Genomic DNA, 22487 nt, shown 5'->3' with positions numbered 1-22487 from the left:
AAATGTCAATGACAATTTGAAGAATGATATAAATATTTTAAAACTGATAGATCTAATTTGATTATATAAACCCCATTAACTTGACAATGAGTTTATCTGTTATTTTTCACATTTCACTGTTATAATCATGAGGGGGTTTTCAGCACTCATCATTATTGGAGTTTTCATGGTCTATATCAAAATAGGTAGAGGCGCATAAGATAAAAAATAACTATCTCCAATTCTCCATTAACTACCAACCATACCACACCCAATTTGGTACTTTTGAGTCACCCCAAATACTATCACCAAAGTGACAGCAAAATTAATGGCCGTATATATATTAGTAGCAGGCAGACGCTATCTCCTTCGCCCTGAGGGTATGATGTCCTGTCAGTGCCCATTGACATGGTGCAAGAGCTTGTAGAGAGGGGTATTGTACGTAATCAAGCTCGTTAATAATTGTTTCTATTGTCCAGTCAATAGCCCAACTATGATAGATGGTTCGCTTTATGCATCGATGATCTACCTATTCAGCCTCATGATTGTATTTACAGAGACATTACTGTGATTCAGCATTGCACCTTAAATTTGGTACATTTATCTTCATTTAAAAATCGTTCAACACTTAAATGTTTGGAATGGTATATAGATCCAGTTCATTGCTCGTGACGATTTACATTCCCCTATAATTTAATCAAATTATAATGATATAGTTGGGAGAATTCAGGTATCGATCAGATCATTTTTTTAATATTTTATCATTAACAATGGTATGTTTTCACTCGAAATTTCAGATTATCTTTAAATGTACATCTAGCATTGAAGTCACTACCTGAGCACCATTTTCTCTCATCTGACCAATGTTACCCAGTCCCTTTAATACAAACTATGTGTGAAATAAAGAGATTTAAACATAATTTGCAAATATTACATTGCAAGTTTCCAGTGAAGACTGCCAAACACCTGTGTAACTTTGTATTGAGTGTTTCCTTTAAACTATCCTAGATGACATTGATAGAGGGTTCAACTGCTCTTTAATATATGTTATTACTTCCTCTCACACCTTAGAGTATTTCCGTCATTGATGTCATCTTTTTTCACCAGATAGGAACTACAGGCTTTTTAAGGTTTCCAAATAGAAAGTTGTTAAATGTCAGCAACCTTAATTCCTACTTTAATGCACAGGAAAGTCCAATGTCATGGTTCAAGAAGGCTAACCCTGAAAGTTATACACCCATCACGAAGTCAGTTGATAAAAAGTAGATTCAGAGAATAGTTATTCAAAGAAATCCAAGTTCTATGTTTAAAAAAAAATAATAATTATCCTCTTCAGGAGCACAAAGAACCAAGCCACAGCCAAAAGTGAAGCTGAAATACTCCAGTCAACAATGTTATCCAGGCAAGCAATTAAACCTCCAATTGTAAAACCCTGAAACACATCCAGAATATCACTAATCCCTTCAAAGTAATATGATCCAACATTGCCATCAGAACATCTACAGCTTTGTAGAAGAAATGTCTTCATCGTGAATTGCTTACAAAGTCTTGCCGCAGTTCTCTATTCATGGCGCCATACAACCACATTATCTAGCTTGATACACATCCTTCTTTTTAAATGATCATGTTCAGAAATAAAAATGAGAGAAATAGAATGGGAACAAGAATTAATAGGACATCTAGTTTAATACAGCCAACCGTATTTTACATACACCGGTACTCTTTTGTCATGTATAAAATTTGCAATAATTTGTTTGTTATATATTTGTAAAACTGCAAAAGAAAAAGAAAATCAAACAGAAATAAATAAACCAAATCAAATCAAATCTTACCTTGTCAAAACATTGATCCCTCCCAGCAGTTAACAGTCATAGAAGATATGCCACAGGCTGTGAGTCCACTCAACACTATAATATCAAGATCTGTAGGCAAGAGAAATTGGTAGAATGGAGGGGGAAAGGGTACCGTTAGTAATTGGTGATAAGTTGATAATGGTATTGGTGATAAGTTGATAATGGTGCCATGGTAAGGACAAAGGGAGGAAGCCCTCGTTATATTCATTGATGAATACTGGTGTTTCCAAGTAACTTTGTATTTTCATTTTAACACCAGGCAGTTAGGACAATGTGTATTGTATTAGAATCTCATTGATCCTGCATGAACTGTGAATGAACGCAAAGATGTTCCTGTTCAAATTATGACATCACATATCATGTGGGAACAACCACTCAACTAATGAATACACAACAATTAATATGTGGTATCAACTAGGCTAGTATCAACTCATTAACAAATCAAAATCTCTCACAATGGGAAAGTATGGGATTATGTTACATCAGAATAACAATCTAATGCCCCATAATATTTTTGGCATTAGTCCTGTAGAACAGATATTATTGGACTCTGGAGGTGTATGTTCGCACGATCCTCAAAACAGGGTAAAGCCTTTATAAAAAAACGCTGCTTGTATCATGTTAAAGTAAACAAGTGAGGTCGGCCGGGGGAAACATAGTTCAGAAACCTGGATGTGATCTGACCTGATCAAAAGCCAAAAGTGAAAGCTTTTTTTGGTGACAGTTTTGTTCCCACGGTCAGACCAGCAAAGTTTGTTCCTGTGACTTGGACGTTAAATTTTGTATACTGTTTAATTTAGCTAAAGTATACAAGGAAGTTGGCAACTGCTTCATTTAATAGTTAGGACTAGGTTACAAAAATAAATTGCGGGGAAATTATCACCAACAATATCTTCTGAAAAAATAGGGAACTGATTAAAAAAAGGTACATAATTAGCATGCAATGAAATTGATCTAGACCATGTAAACATTACATCACAAACTTACAATACATTGCCCTCATGATAATATGCTGAAGGACACCATGTGAAAAGCTTTGAGAAGTGAAACAGGGGAAAGTAAAGAAAACATGAGGGAGAACATGAAAATATTTATATATTTTGGAGCAAGAAAAAGGAGAAAATAGATAGATGAGAATAGCAGCTTTGTAAATACCCCTCACTTAAACAATCTCCTATCAATTTTACCAACACCAATATTTGAATCACATCCTTTATATGCCAACATGTGCCTACATACCAATGTCTTCTAGGAGCAGTTGCCCATGTCCCGCAGATTCAAGCTGCCCAGGACGTTTGGGCTGGCACTCGACGAGTTAATTTCAACCCGCCTCTTTATCTCAAAGCCCACCTTCCCCTGGCTCCTCAGAGGTGTAAACTAGGTAGTGTTAATGAGTCCAAGCCCATATTTCCTTTCATTACCTTGCTCTCTCTCTCTCTCTCTCCATCTCACCAAGGTATTGAATGAAGTAAGACAGGGAGGGAGGGGAGGGAAAGAGGTGCTCTTCTCATTAGCACCTTTTTTTAATCATACTTAAACGAGATCCGGTGTGCATTATTCAAGACTTTCAATATCACTACGGCCACTTCAGATGCTTACAGGTAATCAACATTGGGTGGTATGTCATGTGCAAGGGGTAGTATTTCATGTAATGCTTATGTCATCTCATATTATGCATCATGAATATAAATGAAGTGTATATATCATAGTCCTCTTCTGTTAAGAGATTCATATCTCTAGTGGGTGTACTAGACCTACATTGAAATGATGAAACTGAAAGACTAATATTATTCAAGTAATAATGTTTTTCCTACATAACAATATTTATATGCATTTTGCATTCCGACTATTGAAATAAAATTATTCATAATAGCTGAATGAAATATTTTGTAACATGGCACTTACCAAGATAAAGGCATTAAATTGCAAAAGTGGTCTACGCAAGAAAACAACATTTTAACAGACATTTCACTTTAAAGAAAACAAAGAATCTAGGAACAAAAACAATTGTTTAAACAAGATTTTGGCAGAATCGATTCTTAAAATTGGATTCGATCAAACTCTTCCTTTTCAATTTAAAAATGACAATATATTTAAAAGGACAAGACCATTACAATGCGATTGATTCCATCTAAATGAGCATACAATCATGTCACAAAATGCTTGGATGTGATAGAGTTTTTTGGTTGTACTAGAACAGAATATCAATCAAATAAAGCAAAAAGTATGACTACCTTTTACAAAAGTGCAGTCACACATTCATTTTTACTTTTCATGAACACAACAACTACGCTGATGTTTAATATGTAGGTTTATGTTACAATGCGTCACATGCAATCTAAATTTAAAAAGAAAGGGTATATACTGGTATGTATCATAATGTGATTGAAGACAAAGAATTATGCATCAACAGTTACAACAATCATATATTTATCAATATGGTATATAGAATAGTAGCAGAACAAATTTGAAGGCAAGCTAGTAGTGTCTAGAACCAACAGACAACAGACATAGATGTACACCAAATATGTATCTCTATCAAATAATATTACATTCATGTTATTGAATTCTATCATAGACATGCACGCCTGCCAGCTGCTACTATACATACATTGCCCCAACAGACCTTGAGAGAACACCAGCAAGCAGTACAATAGCAATAACTATTTTCCATATATCATATTCCAGTATAATATCGAACGGCAGCTTGATTACTATGGTAATGCCGGCGGTTTATGAAAACATTGCAATGTTTCTTTTAGCTCGTCTGGTCTCTTGGAGAGAATGAGGCTTGAAACGGCTCTTACACTCATTGTTATCACCGCAGCACGTTGTTTACGAATCACATGATTTATATCTTTACAGCATGCTCTATTCGAACAAAGGAATATGTGAATTTTGTATTAAAAAAGCGTTGTTTCCTCCCAGCTGAAATCACATCAATCTTCGACCCCTGAATTATATACATGTATTTCAGCAGACCTGCTGCCATAGGCAAAACCACATCATCATGTTTGAATGTAGCACATGACATGGACTAACAAATATACACAAAGCTGATGATATATTGCAAATATTCCGCTGACTCGAGCAACACATCTTTTCTTCCATCTGTTTCTCTTTAATATCTAGATCGCATATCTACCTACAAGTGCATGGCATTTGTATACTGCTAGCATCAATTCCACCTGAATCTCAGACTTTTTCCCTTTCTCGATCAAAGAGTATCCCCTAAACTTTGTTGAAGTAGAAGCAGCTTGTGTATTTGGTGAGTTGAGTGAACTTCTAATGTTTCCTCCCTTAAGGTAACAAAAGCTTCTCTTTCCCAAAACCATCCATGGATTGCGTGCTTTCTCTTTCTTTAAATCATCCACGAAGAGGGCATGAACTTTTTTCTCTAAATCATCTATGGCTTGGGCAAGGACCGATGGGTTGAATAATATTGCCCAGGCTTGACCTTTTCTGATTCTTATACTTTTACTCTTCAAAATGTTGGGGAGGGATCTCCTTAAAACAAAGTTTTTGTACTTATGATTGGTTACAAGACATTCATACTTTGTACTATCAAAGAAAGGATCTTCTTGAAATCAAGTTCTTATTCTTATGAGTAGTTAAAAGACATTCAAACTTGGTACTATTAAAGAAGGGATCTCCTTAAAACAAAGTTTTTGTACTTATAATTGGTTACGAGACATTCATAATTTGTATGTAAAGAAGGGATCTCCTTAAAACAAAGTTCTTATTCTTATGAGTGGTTACAAGACATTCACAGTTTATACAAAGAAAGCTACTGACAGGTGCATGATAAAGTAAAAGGTTCAGGCCTCCGAGAGGTGCTAAACTAAACAAGAAGAAAACATTTAAAAGTAATTCTACTATAATCAACTCTAAGTTATGTACGCCAACTTGGTTGAATTCAATGAAGATCTACTCAAGCCAACATTAGACTATACATGATCATCATCCAGTCATAACTCATAAGTACAAACATGTACATATAATGTTCATGTTTTGATTTAAACTTTAACGTATGTCACAAAACCATAGAAAAAAAGCTTTCTTGACATACAAATTTCGACAAATTAGTTGATTTGCCTTGATTATGAATTATTTGGCTACACAATTATGTTTGAATCCATCTCTCTCTCTCCCTCTCTCTCTGAATCGTTTCTGCTACACAAAATAAAGAAGCATCGTTAAGGTCATTGACAAAACTGATCCAGAGCTGTTTGAAATATAGTGTCCAGATTTGCCTGACCAAGGTTATCTTTCACCACAAGATCAGGTGCAAGGCTAATTCCCAGTTCCTTATTCCACCATAGTTTCACTCTCTCCCAACTGGAGAGTATCAATGACCAGCTGTCAAGGTTTATTGCAGAAATATGGAGATAGATACCTCCCAATAAAAAGTGAAAGGTCGGTCCAAAGAAGGGAATGTTTTAATATCTGGTACTTACTAACTGAAGAGTCCAGGGATTTGAACTTGTGGGTTTGCAACATGTGGACGATGTAAACCCTGGCCACACAGAAGATTCCAGAAATATTATACACCAACTGAAATATATTTGAAGAGCTAATTTCTTTTCTAGATCCTACAGAATCCAATTTCCTCGCAATATTGTTGTACATAGCTTATATATACATATATGTCTTACTATCCTAACCTAATATTTAAATCTCATGTTTAAACAAGATTACTGAGTGTGCGCTTGCTTAGAAATATTTGGGGAGGTTTCAATTTGGAGAACACTTTCATCTTTCAAATTGCACAACATCATCCATGAAATGTGGTGTACAATGGTATGGAAAATTCCCACTCCATGATGAATTTCTGTTTTACCAACCTCTACGACCTTTCATATTCGAACCATGGATAATATTACCTGATGAATTCAATACAGGCTGTTGGGGACAAAGCTGCATTTTTTTTGTTTGCTGTTGGGATGGTGTTGGCTTACAACACTTTTGATTTGTAGCAATTTGTGACCAAATATGTGACATTTAGCACACTTTGAAGGGGTGGGATGTAAACAACTTCTGATTTCCCTGGACACATGGCTTACAATCCTAGTTTAGAAAGATATCATGTTTTATGTTTAGGTTTCCTAGCCTATTTCCAAGCTCCAAATTCATGACTTACGAGCCCATTTATATAAAATATTTGTTGATTTAAAAAGACATATCTAAACTCTTCACATTATATCAAATAACTGATATCAATTTTCCTCTTAGCAACTGAAAAGTTAGAATAATAATTCTATATTCGATTAACAACGAGCAAAAGGACTAAATAGGGATGCTAAGAGAGCTTTTTTAAACACTACAGTATAGGCCTTGAAGTATCTTTCAATCATTTCAACATCGGCATCACACTAAGCAGTTGCACAGATGTACGCTATAGTTCCTAATGCCATTAGCTTTTAGCTAATTACGACTACTTGTTGGTACAGTATGCATCTCACAACGACAGACAGCGTATACTAATACAACCCACTGCACCGTGTATTTGACTGTCCTTCATGTCCATTATGAATATAATGATCGATTCTGATAAATTAAAGATGGTACCAACTTTGGATATTTCCTGAAACTGAGTGAGTCACCACACGAGGGCCCACACATCATGCACCTGTCTCTACCAAATCATGAATAATATTGAAATAAAGAATACTCCTTTTTGAAGGAATAAACCGTATAATATCTATGAGTTACATCTGCTTTCTATCCGTAATGTTTTGTCATTAATATTTGCATCATTTGTCTCCATACATAACTTCTTGTCTTCCAGACAGGAGGCAGTGATGTAGAGCTATACATGGCACTCTTCACATGCAAGCATCTACGTGCCTGAAAGGTATAAGAGAGAGAGAGAGAGAGAGAGAGAAAGCATACAAGCCAAATGCAATTTCTAATGGCGGCTATTCAGATGTACGATCAGATATCAAGACATAACAATATTTGGCATTGAGGCTATTCTACCCCCAAATGGCCTGGATCCTTTTCTCTCTTGCAAAATAAATATCTACACGTTTGCAGTTTCTGCTTCATCCATCCATCCATCCATCCTACCTAATTCTTTGCTCGGTAAAAAATGTGATACATGCACAGAGCTATATGCTCCAAGCAGTCAAGCAAACATGAAATTGACATTTAGTCAGGCAGGAAACGTTTTCTGCAGCGGTCCTATGAATAGCTGCTATTATGCAGCCTCACCGAGCACCTACTTATAATTCTGTACACAGGATGCCGACATTAACAAACATACAGTACAATCATGTACATTAATAAATGTGTTTGCTTGGTATATTGACTAGATGTCTATGGTTTTGTGAGAGAGCAAAGAAAGCTGAGGGAAATGTTTCCTGATAGCGTCTAAAGTCCTTCAACGAAACAGGGAAATTTAACCAGGTGGAAAAAAAACGTCCATGATTTTAAATGGAAAAGGGTCAAATTTGCATAAAACAAGATTCAATTAAATTCTTTCTTTTTTGTTATTCATCCAAATTCACAAGAATATATGGGAACATGGAAGATGTGAGGCAAAATAACATACATCTAGACAACAAAAGCAACTGAGGCCTAAATCTCAGAAATTCAAGCGTTACATACATGTGTGATATGACCCTTATAAGAGAATTTTTTAATTTTTTATGTACAACCTATTTATTTTCTGTATATTACACTTGTAATATCACTCTCAGTCAATAAAACATTTGGGACTGTTTTATTACCTAATGGCATTTTGTGGCGCCGAGATGGGGAAAATGCTGGTGGAAAGGATCAACACTGAAAACTGAACACGTAATCAAAGTCATTTCATCCATTCTGTCTCATAGTAGACAGTGAATGCTATGCATACAACATGTTCGAGAGAAATACAGGACAGACAAAAGCCTGCATATAAGAAATAAGCAACCATAAATGCCACATATTAGAATCGTGAATCATAAACAAAAACAAATCATACATAAAAAGAGGACGGATGTAAGATACAAAAACTTGAAAATTAAGCAGCAAGAAGGGCCTATATTACTGGATTGTTTAACCAAATTTATCCCACTTCATACCTCAAGGGAGTATTCCAATATAAGATGTGTAAAATAATTGTGAAAGTTGATTTGATAATACATTTGAAAATGACATTGACCAGAGCTTGTTTTCCTTCAGAGAATCTAGCTTTATCACCCTATAAACCACATCGTGACCAATGACAAGAAGAAATTGCTCAGACTTATTGGTCTCAAGAGCATATTCAAGATGTCACTATTCTAGTTTCGTTATCGTTATTGCATTATAAAATTTGTACACAAAGAAGTAAAGAAGAAAATGTTGTAGAGAGGAGGCTGGAGAGACAAAGAGAAACTGAGGGGGGTGTAGAGAAAATACAAAGAAAGAGATAGGAAGAGAGAGAGAGGGGGGAGAGAGAGAGGGGGAGGGGGGGGGGAGAGAGGGGGAGGGGAGAGAGAGGGGGAGGAGAGAGAGAGGGGGAGGGGAAAGAGGGGAGATGGGTGAGGGAGTGAAGGAGGAGAGAATGTGAGAGGGGGAGGGGGAGAGAGAGAGAAGCAACAGAAAGACAAACAGAAAGGAAAAAGAAGAGTTGAGTCGCTGATAAAAAAAAATTCCATAAGAGCTAATCAATGATGCATCAGGTTGGATATAAATTAGCAAAAACTTATTTTGGATCCATGAATTAAATCAGCCTAAAGTATTACCACCATCAAGTAAACAAAGAAGTCACAATAGGATTTTTTCCCCTCCAAAATGAAATAGTGTAGAGGATCACATTGATTGTAAACAAAGTTGTAAAAAAAAAATTCACAGAGAAATACATTTCTCTTTTGACACACTTTTCTTATAACCATTTTGCACGGGGGAAAATAAAATTACCAACAGGGTATATACAACATTTTACACAAAAATTGTTTAACCTTTAATAAGCTTACTGTCTTTAGGGACATTGCAGGTCACCATGATAATGGAAACCTTACTCATTCTTGCCACATGACTACCGAGCAAGGGGGGAAGAGAAAAAAAAAAGGCTCATAGTAAAGGATCCACGGGTGCAAATGTCAGGGAAAGGGGATCAGGAAGCACATGCTACTCAGTCAGTCAACTTAAAGGGATGGATGGCTTACTCAAGGACCTTGCTTTACAATGAGGGCAAGGTAGAAAGGATTAACATATTTCCTTTATGACTAATTATTCATAATTTGGTATCATACCGGTAATTCTTTTGACTTGTTTTCTTAAGTTTCTACCCCTTTGTCTTAAAACGTATATATATATATATATATATATATATATATATATTACTACACAGAACATGAGCACTACGTAGTAAAGTGCATGCCAAAGTGATGTCTCCCTTAAAAAATATATATTTTGGACTTTTGCCAATTGAGCGAAAGACAAAGTACAAAGTACTGAAGTAGTAGAATCCTTATCAGGAATAGTTTAGATAATTACATTTAATGCACATGCATTGAATTTTTTTTATGAGAGTTAATTCTCCTTTCAAATCATCACTTATCATGGTCATTATGAAGAGGAGTGGTGTAACAATATTGCACAGAGATTATCAATTCATGAGTTATCTTTTGACACTCATCTCAGGTGTAACACCCTCCTGGCGCTCAGCTGACGATATAAAAAGATAAAAGTTATGAGTCCTTCTGCTTACAACCATCCTCATCCTCTTCATCGAACATGATCAAAAAGAGAAAGAAACATAAGAAATACAATGGAAATCACTTACATTCTTTTAGCAGATATCTATCTCACCAGCCTGGTTTATACATGAATTCCTTAATATCCAGACTAATTTCCAGTATGAAATATCCTGCAACTTGTTAAATTAAACCGAGTCCAGCTCTTTTGCTCACATTGCTTCAGACACGCGTGCACGGTGAGTATGTGGGAACCACGTTTGAAGTTCTACCGGTAATACACTCAACTAGTGTAGCTTCGTCCGTTGTAAGCTGGCTGCTAGGAGAGTAAGTAACAAGCACTATGACATCACAGCAGTATGCACCCCTTACAAATTCCTGGCTTGGTGGTGACTCTCTATGTGTCTCTCTCTGTCTCTCACTCTCTCTCTCTCTCTCCGCTCAGTACAGTCCTGCCGTCATTCACTGTCATTCACTGCGGGACAAGAGTGAATCACCCACGCCCTCCTCTTTACTTTAGGTAGGCAACAACCTTTTTTCCTGTATGACAGGGTGCTTGATGAAGTACACCAGTAAATACAAAGAGATGGAATATATAAAAGACCAAGGAACTGTAGAGAACATAACAAGGTCATGAGTGTTCTTTTGAAAAGAACTTCCCAGTACCTACACAGCTATAAAGAATTATGTGAAATGGGTTCTCCATGAGTCAGACATTTCATTTCATAATTTTATGATTTCACATATATAGTCATGACCTTAGGAAATGGTTTCAGCCAAGATAAAACACACACCATTGCTTTTTCAAACTTCATATTGGATTGTTAGTGAATGAATATAAAAACTTTGATGCGTGTGTAAACTCTCAGTGATAGGACCAGCAATAATCATAAAATATGGCCACAAAGCAAATCATAAAATGTGATGTCATCTACTGAGATAACAATACATTTTGAATTCCTAGAACATTCACCAGATCCTCTTTCAAAATGTGTGGTAAAAAAGAGAACCATCAAGTATATCACAGGAAGAAATAAACTATACAAAAATAGTAACAATGATTTTGGAAAGGTAACAAATATATGTCATATCAGGGCATACATAGGATAGTAAACTGTTTTGAAACGTCTGCAAGGCTAGTTCATCCCACATAAAAATTTAAATAAACATAATACAGTACTTTGATTATAATGGTTAAAAATCTATATTTTTGCATGCGATTACAAATCCTATAGATGTTCAGTGCACCTGTGTAAACATATGTGATTGAAAATTAGACATTCTTTTTCATACTGGAACATCTTTGGTTCAGACTTTGGACTTCAGCCATCCATCATTCCATTGGCAACATACTTTTATTCTCCTTAATAAAGTCATGCAGATTTGTGTGACAGTTTGAGTGATTCTATTGTATTATTGTTGGTAGAATGTTGGTAGAATTCAAATCTGTTGGAATATCTACACATTTCATACTGCATGGTCATGCTTTTCCCTTCAAACTCCCAGTTCACTCCAGCGCCATTAACGTTCCCATTGGGGAACTGCAGAAGCATGAAAACAGTCATCCAAAAAACATTTTACCAGAAAATGAGTCATGACCAAACGAAGCGTGTCTTCTACCACGCTTCTATACCACCAGTCCACCACTATCGTGCCCTCCGCACTTTATCCTTCTTTGATCCCCTCCGGCGGGACCCTGCAGGGATGGTACAAAAGGATCTACAAGTTCATTGACGACATATATACAATGGAAGCTGACAAAAAGCACCAGTGTTTTTCACTTTTGACTCAATTGGCTGACGAAGCTCATCTCTTTTTATGATTACAGTTCAATGCATCTGCATGTCTGCTAGGTATATTTATAGGACAACTAAGATTATCATCAATAGAAACCAAAACGTTGTAAATTATTTGCGGTTTATTTTTCTTTACAGTTTTAGAATCAGGATGTGAATACGCCAATCAGTCAGTCACTTGGTATGATGATTCATCATCATAATTGTCTATTTCATAAACACAAATAACTGTCAAACTATGTGCATTTGTTTGACATTGTTTGGGGAATAATGTATTTTGTAGTTAGATATATGCTTCTTGCAAAGTTATTTACCACATCATATGGATCATATTATCTATGACCTAGTTACTGCCTCATTATTTATTACAGAATATTATTGGATGAGTGCAGTTTCAACATTTGACTAGGAAGTTAACAGTGCAGTAAACATTTATAATTTGATATTTGCATAGGATTATGAAATCACTACTAAAGTCAATGAGGCTTTACTATTTTTTATTGTCCTCTGAGTGATTTCTATACCAAGTTTTGTCTTCCAAATCGACATCGTTGGTTGCCTAATGTTCCTTTCATAATTATGATTCATGTGGTTAATAGACAACTTGATAATAAAATATATAAAGATATGCTTTATGCATTTTCTCCTCAAATATCTCAGAATTATATCTTATATCATCTGTTGAGAGCCACAAAAGAAGTTAAAGATAAAGTTGAGTACTGGTCATACGATTGCAATTTGAAAGAAACGGCATGGAATGGGTCAGAAAAAGTTGATCATGTAGCTTATGAGTATCGATGTGTACTGAAAGGTTCTGGGGGGTGTTTCACAAAGATCTTAAGTTGAACTTATCTCTAAGTTGGACTTAAAAATTATGGAAAGCCGTTAGCATCTTTGAAAATATTTTGTAAAAGTTATTTTGAAAGGCATAAAATGTTGATTCAAATCATTCATATTTTCTATCATCAAGGAGGTTTCATGTTCTGGATGTGGAATTCATAAAAAGTCTAAAATACTTGAATTTCTGCTTTTGAATATATTTCATTTTAAGGCTCCAATGGCTGTCCATAATTTTTAAGTCCAACTTAGTGTTAAGTTCTACTTAGGATCTTTGTGAAACACCCCCTGGTCTTTCTAGAATAATCAAAATGATAAGAAATTTAGCACAAACATGTGGCATAAAAAATAAGGCCCAATTTTTAAGATGTTACATGTCATATTGAGAATATGAAGGCAATTGAAGAGCCATGATTTTCAGGGAACATCTTTTCTCTGATGTTCTTCCACACTTGCATGATAACAATGAAAACGCTCATAAATTATTTTCCACCTCTCCCCAGAACTAAACCTTTTCTTTTAAGAACCGTAAATGATTTAATGCCCTTCTGGATCTCGGCAGACAACAGGTCCTCATATATTCTTTCACACTTCTCTTCATGCCATTTTCATACCAGTCTACACTATCATATTTCACTGAAGACAGAGTAAAGAGCATGATTTACAGAGCAAACAGTATACTCCAGGGATGACCTTGTTGTCATGGTGATTATATTAACCCTTTTCTTATTTCATGCAGCATGTAATTGGCAAGCATGCACATATCAGTTTGCTAAGAGGCAAGGAACTATTTGTCTTTTATCATGAGCTAATATCCTAACTGACATGGGCAGTGTGTACCTTAGTCATTATCTGAACTTTTCAACTTGCCGCGATGTACCTATTCCCAGACCTAGCAGTGCTATCAGATGAGAAGAGAAAGGGCGGATACATGCAATACACAGGTATAGAACCAGCAAGCGGTAGAATTCAACTTAATAAATTACTCCGCATATTTACAGACTGGATTGGCCTTCGCTTCATGGGAGAGCCAATTTAGTTCAATTCGTATTTGATTATTTCTTTCTAACACGTACCCTTGCATCAAAGCATGCATTAACACTAATTTTCTGGACTGAACTTGGTGAAATTTAATTGCTTAGAAATTACCATTCATGTAGACCTATTGTTGATGTAAAAGTGTGATATCAACTGTTCAAAAAAGGGAAAGCTATATAGTATGTGAATCACAGTACAAGTATTACTTGTACTTTGGAAGTGACCGACTGTAAGAAAAGAAGACAGAAAGGGGGTGAGAGAGAGAGAGAGAGAGAGAGAGAGAGAGAGAGAGAAGGGGGGGGGGGGAGGTGGAATACTTTGGTATGACCCTAAAAAGAAGATAATCAGCCTCAATGGAGATGCTCAGTGGCTATGCATGGTCTTTTTATTCAATTTCCCCTGACTTAGTTTCTACTTTTGCCCCTATTATCACAACAGAAAAATAATTCACATGCTGATAAAACTCAGCACATCATTTTCTGTCATTTTACACTAGTTCCCCTGCCTCATGAACATGAACATTGCATGGACTTGAGACACACATGGATTGAAAACAAACCATCAAGAGTGATTGGTTCTCTGGAAACTGAGAAAATGTATACCCTAAACATATGTCATCATCACTCGCTGGTTCATCTCTCTACAAGAAACATTAGATTTTAATAAAATCTGACTAGGGACATCAAGAGAATGGAGATATCTGTGATGAGGAATAGCTCAATAATATTGGAGTTTATTTTTTTAGTACTGATTCCATCTTCTTTCAGGAAATTGTGATTTTAATTGATTTTCCTTCTATATAGTGTGAAGGTAAGTCAAATTTGCACTTTTTGTGAAAGATGAAACTGCATATATCAATGGCAAAATAATCTGGTGTATGTGTAGATATTCTTGTCGTATGAAACATCTTTACCGATATGCCCACGGTACAACTCAGCAAACATTGTAAGCTGTATGTAAGTCAAAATGAGATATGATAATGCAGCAAAAGATGTACCCCACACTATTACAAAAAAAAAGCATCAGATAACAATTTGAAAATACAATCATCTCATGCTAATGTGAATTAAAACGATTACTCATCATTGCATGGAAACATCTCACAATAAATTATGCAAAGTTGGATAAGATTTCAATCTAGTTGGAGTATGGCTGCATATACAGACAGTGGTATAAGGAGACAGATCGAGATAGAATAGGCAGACATGGGGAAGGGTTTGAATTCAATCTGTCAGTGCAGATAACAAATTTCATTTAAGAAGATTAAACTGCCTCTGCGGAGCGAGCGGGAAGTGATCTTGTCCGCCCGTCTAGGCGCACATGTAGCTAGAAGTGACAGTTTATGAGAGTAAAGTGCAGCTACAATAAAAAGGGCAGGGGCGAATAGAAGGTATATTATATAAGGTCAACCCTAACACTCATCTTTTCTATATATAGCCGTGCGATACAAAGAATATGAATATATGAATATGCAGCTGTGGTGTCCATTCCAATGATGGAAAGCAATTTTTCATAATGGTGCTACCTAGTTTTTCTATTGCACACTCTCTGAAGACTCTCTGAAGAGAATGTTATGGAAATGACAGCCCGAGGAACATTTGCTGAGATGCTACATGAAAGTAAACAATCACAAGCATTACATCCACATTCCTTCCTGTAATACACATTTGACATGTCTATTTACAATACATTGGAACCTCACTACAGAGGACACTGCATATAACAAATTCTCTTTATAACAAGGTGTTTTTTTTCTGGTTCCACATCTTTGTAAGCTATTGCTTTGCAGCCCTGAATATAACAAGGTTTCACCACAAGAAGGTTAATATTTATCCTTGGTCCCAAGCAGTTATAATAAGGTTACACTGTACTGTCTTATAATGAAATGTTGGCATTAAATCTCCCTTATTAACATCCCCCCTGCAATAATTACAGAATGGACAAGTTAATCAACCCAGTCACCTCCTCATGTAACATTCATTCTCATCATGTTCCCCCAACAAATATATTGTTGATTTGCTCCATGTCTGGGAGTCCTCTTCCAACTCCTCCTCCTCCTACACGTCGGCTTGTCTGTAGCCTAGAGGGGAGCAAATTCTATCTCATCCATCTCAAGTCTACATTTACATGGCTCTAGGTTATCAAAGGTTAACTTGAATTTCCAAAGAAAGAACCAATTTCATTGCGTAGCTGACAAACAAACAAACAAAAAGAAAGTGACTGTCAAGCAGTGGTTGTATGAATGAAAGGAAAATGGAAGCCCTGTTGAATTCAATGAAGCCCTTTCTATGTTAGGACTATTTCTTTTAAAGCCTCTCTGAAATCAAATAAAAGCGTTAAAATAGATCATTTTCTGCAACAATGGGATAGAATTCCGTGAAATTTTTAAAACCTGTCTGTCAAAGACAATCAAATTGAATTGAATTGAATTTCTTTATTGTCATGCACAAATAAAAGGAAGGCATACAAAAAAAAAAAATTGTCTTAGGACAATGGAATAGCTAGCAAGCCATAGAACAATTGTGATTTTGTTCAGCATTAAACGTATCTGAAGATTGAAGAAAATAATGAAACATAGCCCTTCATGATCAAAGCAACAGGAAGAAGATTTTAAAAGTGAAAGAACTTACGATAGAAAAACAGATGTGACAGGTATCCAAATAGGTATGGAATGATGTCATAATAATTCAGAGTTTGGTGCCAAATAATGGATCAGTGACAGTGATACTGTTATTGAACATCACATGAATTTCCCGTTTTCTTTTAGACTATGCAATAATCTCTCATAGTTTGACAATTGACATCATGCTTCCTTTTCTTTGTTTTCACAGTTTGTTTTTACAGATTGATGGTAATTCCTCGACAATTCAGCTTTCATCCTTTCCTCTTTTGGACTTAATAAAACAATGATTTCTCACATGGTTAGAGCAATGAATACTTTCTTCCTTCTTTGTTTGTGCTAATAGTAATAGCATTATGTCATGTGATTATTAAGAATGAAACTGTCATGCACATAAGTTACTTTTAAAGAACACACAACTACCAAATCTTTGAAGCTCAATACAAACTTTTTGTTAATGGAAAGTGGGTTCTTTTGCATATTCATATTTCCATAAATCACCTGTTCAGGGCCCATTATAAGTCTTGCTCTTTCAAGTGATGATTATCAAACGTAATGTTCCCAGATTTCCATGCCATTTTGCATTGAAAGCAAGCACTCCTTAGTTCTTCATATCGTAAACAATTATCCAGCAACTCTTTTCAGAAATGTTTGGAAGTTAAAAAATGAGGTGAACTTATTTTCTCATTTGACCCTGCCATTCTACATTCAGGCAGCCTTATACTATATGATTCAATACATTTGTTATCTTTGCCATCAACCTCTTTGCAATCCGACTTCATACATGTGACAGGAACATGCGCTCAACTGTTGTTGCCATGACAAAAAACATCCCACGCTTTTGAATGAACCCAGCTCCATGCCTTGGTCATATTACCCTAGGTCAATATTCCCTAAATAGTCAGGAGAGGATATATATGTAAGAAAAACAGAGGAGACTTGATCTTTCTTGAAAGCAAGGAACTCGTCGGGAGGAAAAGATTGGAAGGAAAAACACCTAGAGGAAACTGGGGCTGCATGACTGGTATATCATCATCATCATTGTTAATATTCTCTCAGTCAGGAATGAATCGGAAATAGAGATTTGATCATTCTTCTGGTTGAAAAAGAAAGAACCCTTTGTGGTAGGTTCAATGGAAGGACCAAAAGGAAAAAAGACCTAGAAGAGACTGGAGCTGACTACGGTAGTCTATCAACACAACAATCACCACCATCACTGCCAATATTTTGATGATAAGAAACAAAAGAAATGTGATCATTCTCCTGCATGATTGGAAGGAAAAGGACCTGCAAGAGACTAGGACCTTGCAAGAGACTGACCGGTCAATCACCACAACAATCATCATCATCACTGTCAGCTCTCAGCTTAGAAGATATTTCACACCGTTTCATAAACAAGGCGTTAGATCCTCCAGGATTCTCCGCATATCTTATTCAGTCGCTTTTGAGCTTGCACAAATATCTTCTGTTTAAAAAAGATTTTTCTTCTCTTTATTATGGCTCCGAGAAAGTGTATCTGTAGCCCTCTTCACATTGCTTCGTAAACATAGCATGAACATGCTCATATATGGTTCACATGCATGGATTGCTATCATGTTACTTTTAAGCTGATGTAAATGTCGCTTAAGCTTGACACCCCACAGGACTTGTAGAGGTAATCCACACAATCTATTTTCACCACTTCATAAAGACTGGTTTGGATATATCTAAGATTGCGTTTACATTAGAAAAATTCAAAATGACTCCCTAAAGAAATTGCCTTGGTCTGTTATTATCACAAACTGCAAATTGAACTGTCGTAATGCAATCCTTTTCTGGCATGTCCTAACATTTTTTTTCAATAAAAATGTATTAACTTGGTTTTTCATTAATGATGATATGAAGACAAATGTGCTACAATGCAAAGAAAATGGATTTTAAGCTACAGACAGTGCAAAATGTAAAGGGCATTGGATATTGATAGAGTGGGATTGTTTTCCTTATCCATTAACACTTCAATATAAAGATTACGCCGGCAAGTATGTTGATCTACAAAACTCAGTTGGAAAAAATTAAGAGGTGTGCAAATAATACAGTACAGAATCTGAATTTAACAAAGACTGGTCTATAATGCACGATTGCACAATATGAAATACATGAGTAATGTCTAACGTGCCAGAAAAGTTTTATTGATTTGCTACAAGATGGACGCTTTGGCGAAGGAAGACAATCTTGGGAAAAGTACACAACAGAATTAAAGTTGTGGGTGAGTGAACCTAAAGATGTCTTTATGCGTCATACTTGCCATTCACTCAAAGGAAGAAAAGAAAAAAGATATGTAATAGTCAGGGTAGGAGAGGTAGAAGTAGGATTTGTCATTCACAGTATTCACCAATTTGCATGATGACATCAAAATGGCATTGAAACAAGACTGGTGTCCTATCAGATCTTTGTGTGGATGAATCGTCTTCTCTCAGGTAAGTTCAAGGTCAGTGATGATGACTAAAGGGTACCGATCGAAATAAATCTCATTACATATCAAGCTGTGTTGAAAATTACCTCCGTGAACATGCTCATACAAATCTGAATGCCCTTATTCAGGAAGTATATGTATCTCAAATATGATTTGAATGAAACTAGTCAATGCCTTAGGGCTTACTATGAAATAATGAATATATAAATATGACATTGACTAAAAAGATCATCTCTTCATTTGACATTGACCTCATTTTTAATACAAATAATGAGTAATTTGATCAAATGCCAATAATCATTGGAGTTGGACTAGATATATTTACAAACCGGTAGATGAATTTGTTTGACATTTGTACAACTACTACAAAGTCATATGACATTGAGGATTACATATACTAGAGAGTTAATACAAAAACATATCTTTCTGTTTCTGGAAATGAAATAGATTTCACTTTCAAAGTATGTGTTTGAAGGGCCTAAATAAGACAGGTGATTAGAGGCTATATTAAAGCCATGTTTAACTGCAGGTGGGATTAGTTTAAAAGTGACACATGGATGACAAAACTGATGAACATTCATAGGAATATCTTGTGAGAAGCAAAAAAACAATGGGTGCATGATGAATACCTCACACAGCATGAAGCCCTCATATAAGCTAGGTAACTGTACAAATTGGACATTTTCAAGTTCAATAATGCAATATGTTCATGAGTACAAGAGGACGAGAGCTCTAACGGTTGTATATATTTCATGATGACAGTCCCACATGTATTATTGGACGGTATGTTTTCAACAAGTCCATCAAGCTGGCTATAGTTGAATGCTTCTAATTCGGACCATGTGTACTGTGGTTGTTTATGGGAATAAACATTGATGGAGACACTTTGTTGAAGTCTGAAAAGTAGGACTGTGGGAAAATTTGGACCAGCGCAGGAAATTTTGATGGAAGATGACGATGACTCTTCATGTAATTTGAACACCATTCCAATTTATTCCAATTTATTGTCCTCTTTCTCCTGATGAGATTTATTTTGTCCAATCAATTTTCATAACTCTCTCCCAAATGTTTACTCACTCTAGGCAAGATTATGAAATGTGAACTTGACAAAAATATTAAAGGCTTAGAAAGTTATGTATTTTATAGACTTTTAATGAGACTAGGTCTGACCGCTCTACATCCAATCAACAATAAAGGTTGTTGGGCTTGCTCATGCAGTCGGGCAGAAATCCAAACACAACAAGAAAGTGCTTTTTCAGCTCTGTGAGGCTACTATTAACCAATCATGTGAAAATACGAGTTTCACACAAGCTTAGTTAGTTTTGATATAAGAACAATGTAATAAGCCTTAAAGTGTAATGAAGGATTGTGTTACTTCAAGGGGCTGGGTAAAGCACTGCCCAATGTTGTAGCAAGGTGAGCGTTGAGAATGTTGAGGCATTACTCATGACTGGAAGTCAACCACGCACAGCTCACAAACAACAGGTGGCAGCAATTGTTGCCAACTTGTCAGTGTCATGAATTATGAGTCAAGGTCATGTGAATGTAATACCTAAATTACCTTGTCCAGCAACAGGTGGCAGCAATTGTTGCCAACTTGTCAGTGTCATGAATTATGAGTCAAGGTCATGTGAATGTAATACCTAAATTACCTTGTCCAGCTGCAGGTCAAAATGTCAAGAAAGAGCCAACAAGTTTCAAGACCATGGTTTTTATACTTTTCAAGAGAGATTCAGGAATTCTAAACAGGAGTTGTTAACAAGATTCTTTGAGAAGCCTCATGATCTACTGTAAATCCCAAAACATTTGTCTACTGTTCCTAGTGGCCCAGGATTGTGATAGTTTTATGCCACAAAATGAATTAATCATTAACGTCATAAAAATCATAACACCATGTTCTAGCAATTCTAGAAAATGCTAGCAATGAAACAATCATCATAAACAACTTCTTAAGTTTCATGTTGCAAAAGTTTTTTTTGTTTTACTATCGATGGTGAAGGTTGAAAAACCTGAAATTTGACCTAAGATGTCATTATGTCATTACATTGACAAACTTTGTAGTTTATTCTTGTGTATCTCAAATGGCCTATGCATAAATGTAGCTCATCTTTCATCGTACCAAATACTGCTAAACACTGCATTGAAAGGTGAGCTTATAGAAGGCCTCTAAGTGAGATGACAACTATGGGAAATTCACACTCAAAGGTCAAAGGTTGACAGTTCAGAAAATCTCTATAACTTCAAAATATGTACTTGAACTGCCAGAGATGCCCCCCCCCCCCCTCTCTCTCTTTCACACATCACAACCTGTCAAAAAGATGCTCTCCGACCTTCCTACAACCTTTATCAACCTTTCCTTTGAGCTTTCTTCTCCCTCTTTTTCTTCTTATACACTCTCACTATCCATCCATCCTTTTCAATCCCTAATTCTGCATCCAACATGATTCATGTTTCTCTTTTCACAATCTCTTTTTCAACTGCTCTCCTGTCAACATCTCTGGATTAGATGTTTTAAATGTGCCAATTTCACTTTTCATGAACTAAATTTCCCTTTCCCTTGCACACTTTTATAATGTTTGTTCTTTCTCCTTTTATTCAACTTTTTCTTTCATCTATAAAAGGAAAAAAAAAATCATCATCTCATCCTACCTTTGAGGCTGTCAACATGGTCAAAGAAAAAAGTTTGACTTTACATACATACATGTAAATCAGGTCCAGTCAATACAATCTGGATATGGGACTTGACAACTGACATAAACTTGATGGTTAATAAATAGCTTGTTAGGTCAAAGGTCATGTAATAGATTCCCACAAGTGGATTGGTCACAAGTACTCCCACACATTGCTATCATCTCCATCTCTCTCTCTCTCTCTCTTTCTCTCTGTCTGTCTCTCCCCTTCTTCACTTTAAGCACATATAGCCCTTACACAACACGAATGGTTCAAAATCCATATCAAATGCTCGATATCAAACTAGATACAAAACTGGAAAGATCATGGATATTTCAATATATCCTTCTGCACAAGCAAGGATACTGACCCAAATTTAAATATTGTCCATCACTTAATAGAGGGAATACAAAAATCGTTTTTACTTTTGATAAGTAATTAGATCGGAAGATGCGCAAACTTTGTTCAGTACTTTTAATGTACTGCAAACTGAATTTCAGTTCAACACCTACATTACCGACAAACACTTCTCATCAAATTAATCAAACTCATGCCTAGAGCTGCCATGATGCTTCT

General features: G+C 35.9%; 1 protein-coding gene across 4 annotated transcripts in view; it reads right to left on the bottom strand.

Annotated features, from left to right (window-relative positions):
- LOC115917984 (neuronal cell adhesion molecule-like) overlaps positions 1-22487 on the bottom strand; it is a 105960-nt gene that overhangs the window by 81776 nt on the left and 1697 nt on the right. For 3 of the 4 annotated variants that reach the window (XM_030997818.1, XM_030997853.1, XM_030997839.1), the window contains exon 2: positions 1812-1901. The gene's annotated coding sequence lies outside the window, so the exon portion shown is untranslated. Of the gene's footprint in view, positions 1-1811; positions 1902-10587; positions 10905-22487 lie in introns of those variants that run through there. The other variant, XM_030997825.1, reaches the window with a different exon arrangement.

The sequence above is a fragment of the Strongylocentrotus purpuratus genome, unplaced genomic scaffold (genome assembly GCF_000002235.5).
Source record: "Strongylocentrotus purpuratus isolate Spur 01 unplaced genomic scaffold, Spur_5.0 spur5_contig_858, whole genome shotgun sequence".
NCBI lineage: Eukaryota > Metazoa > Echinodermata > Echinoidea > Camarodonta > Strongylocentrotidae > Strongylocentrotus > Strongylocentrotus purpuratus.
This window is presented reverse-complemented; position numbering and strand designations above follow the sequence as displayed.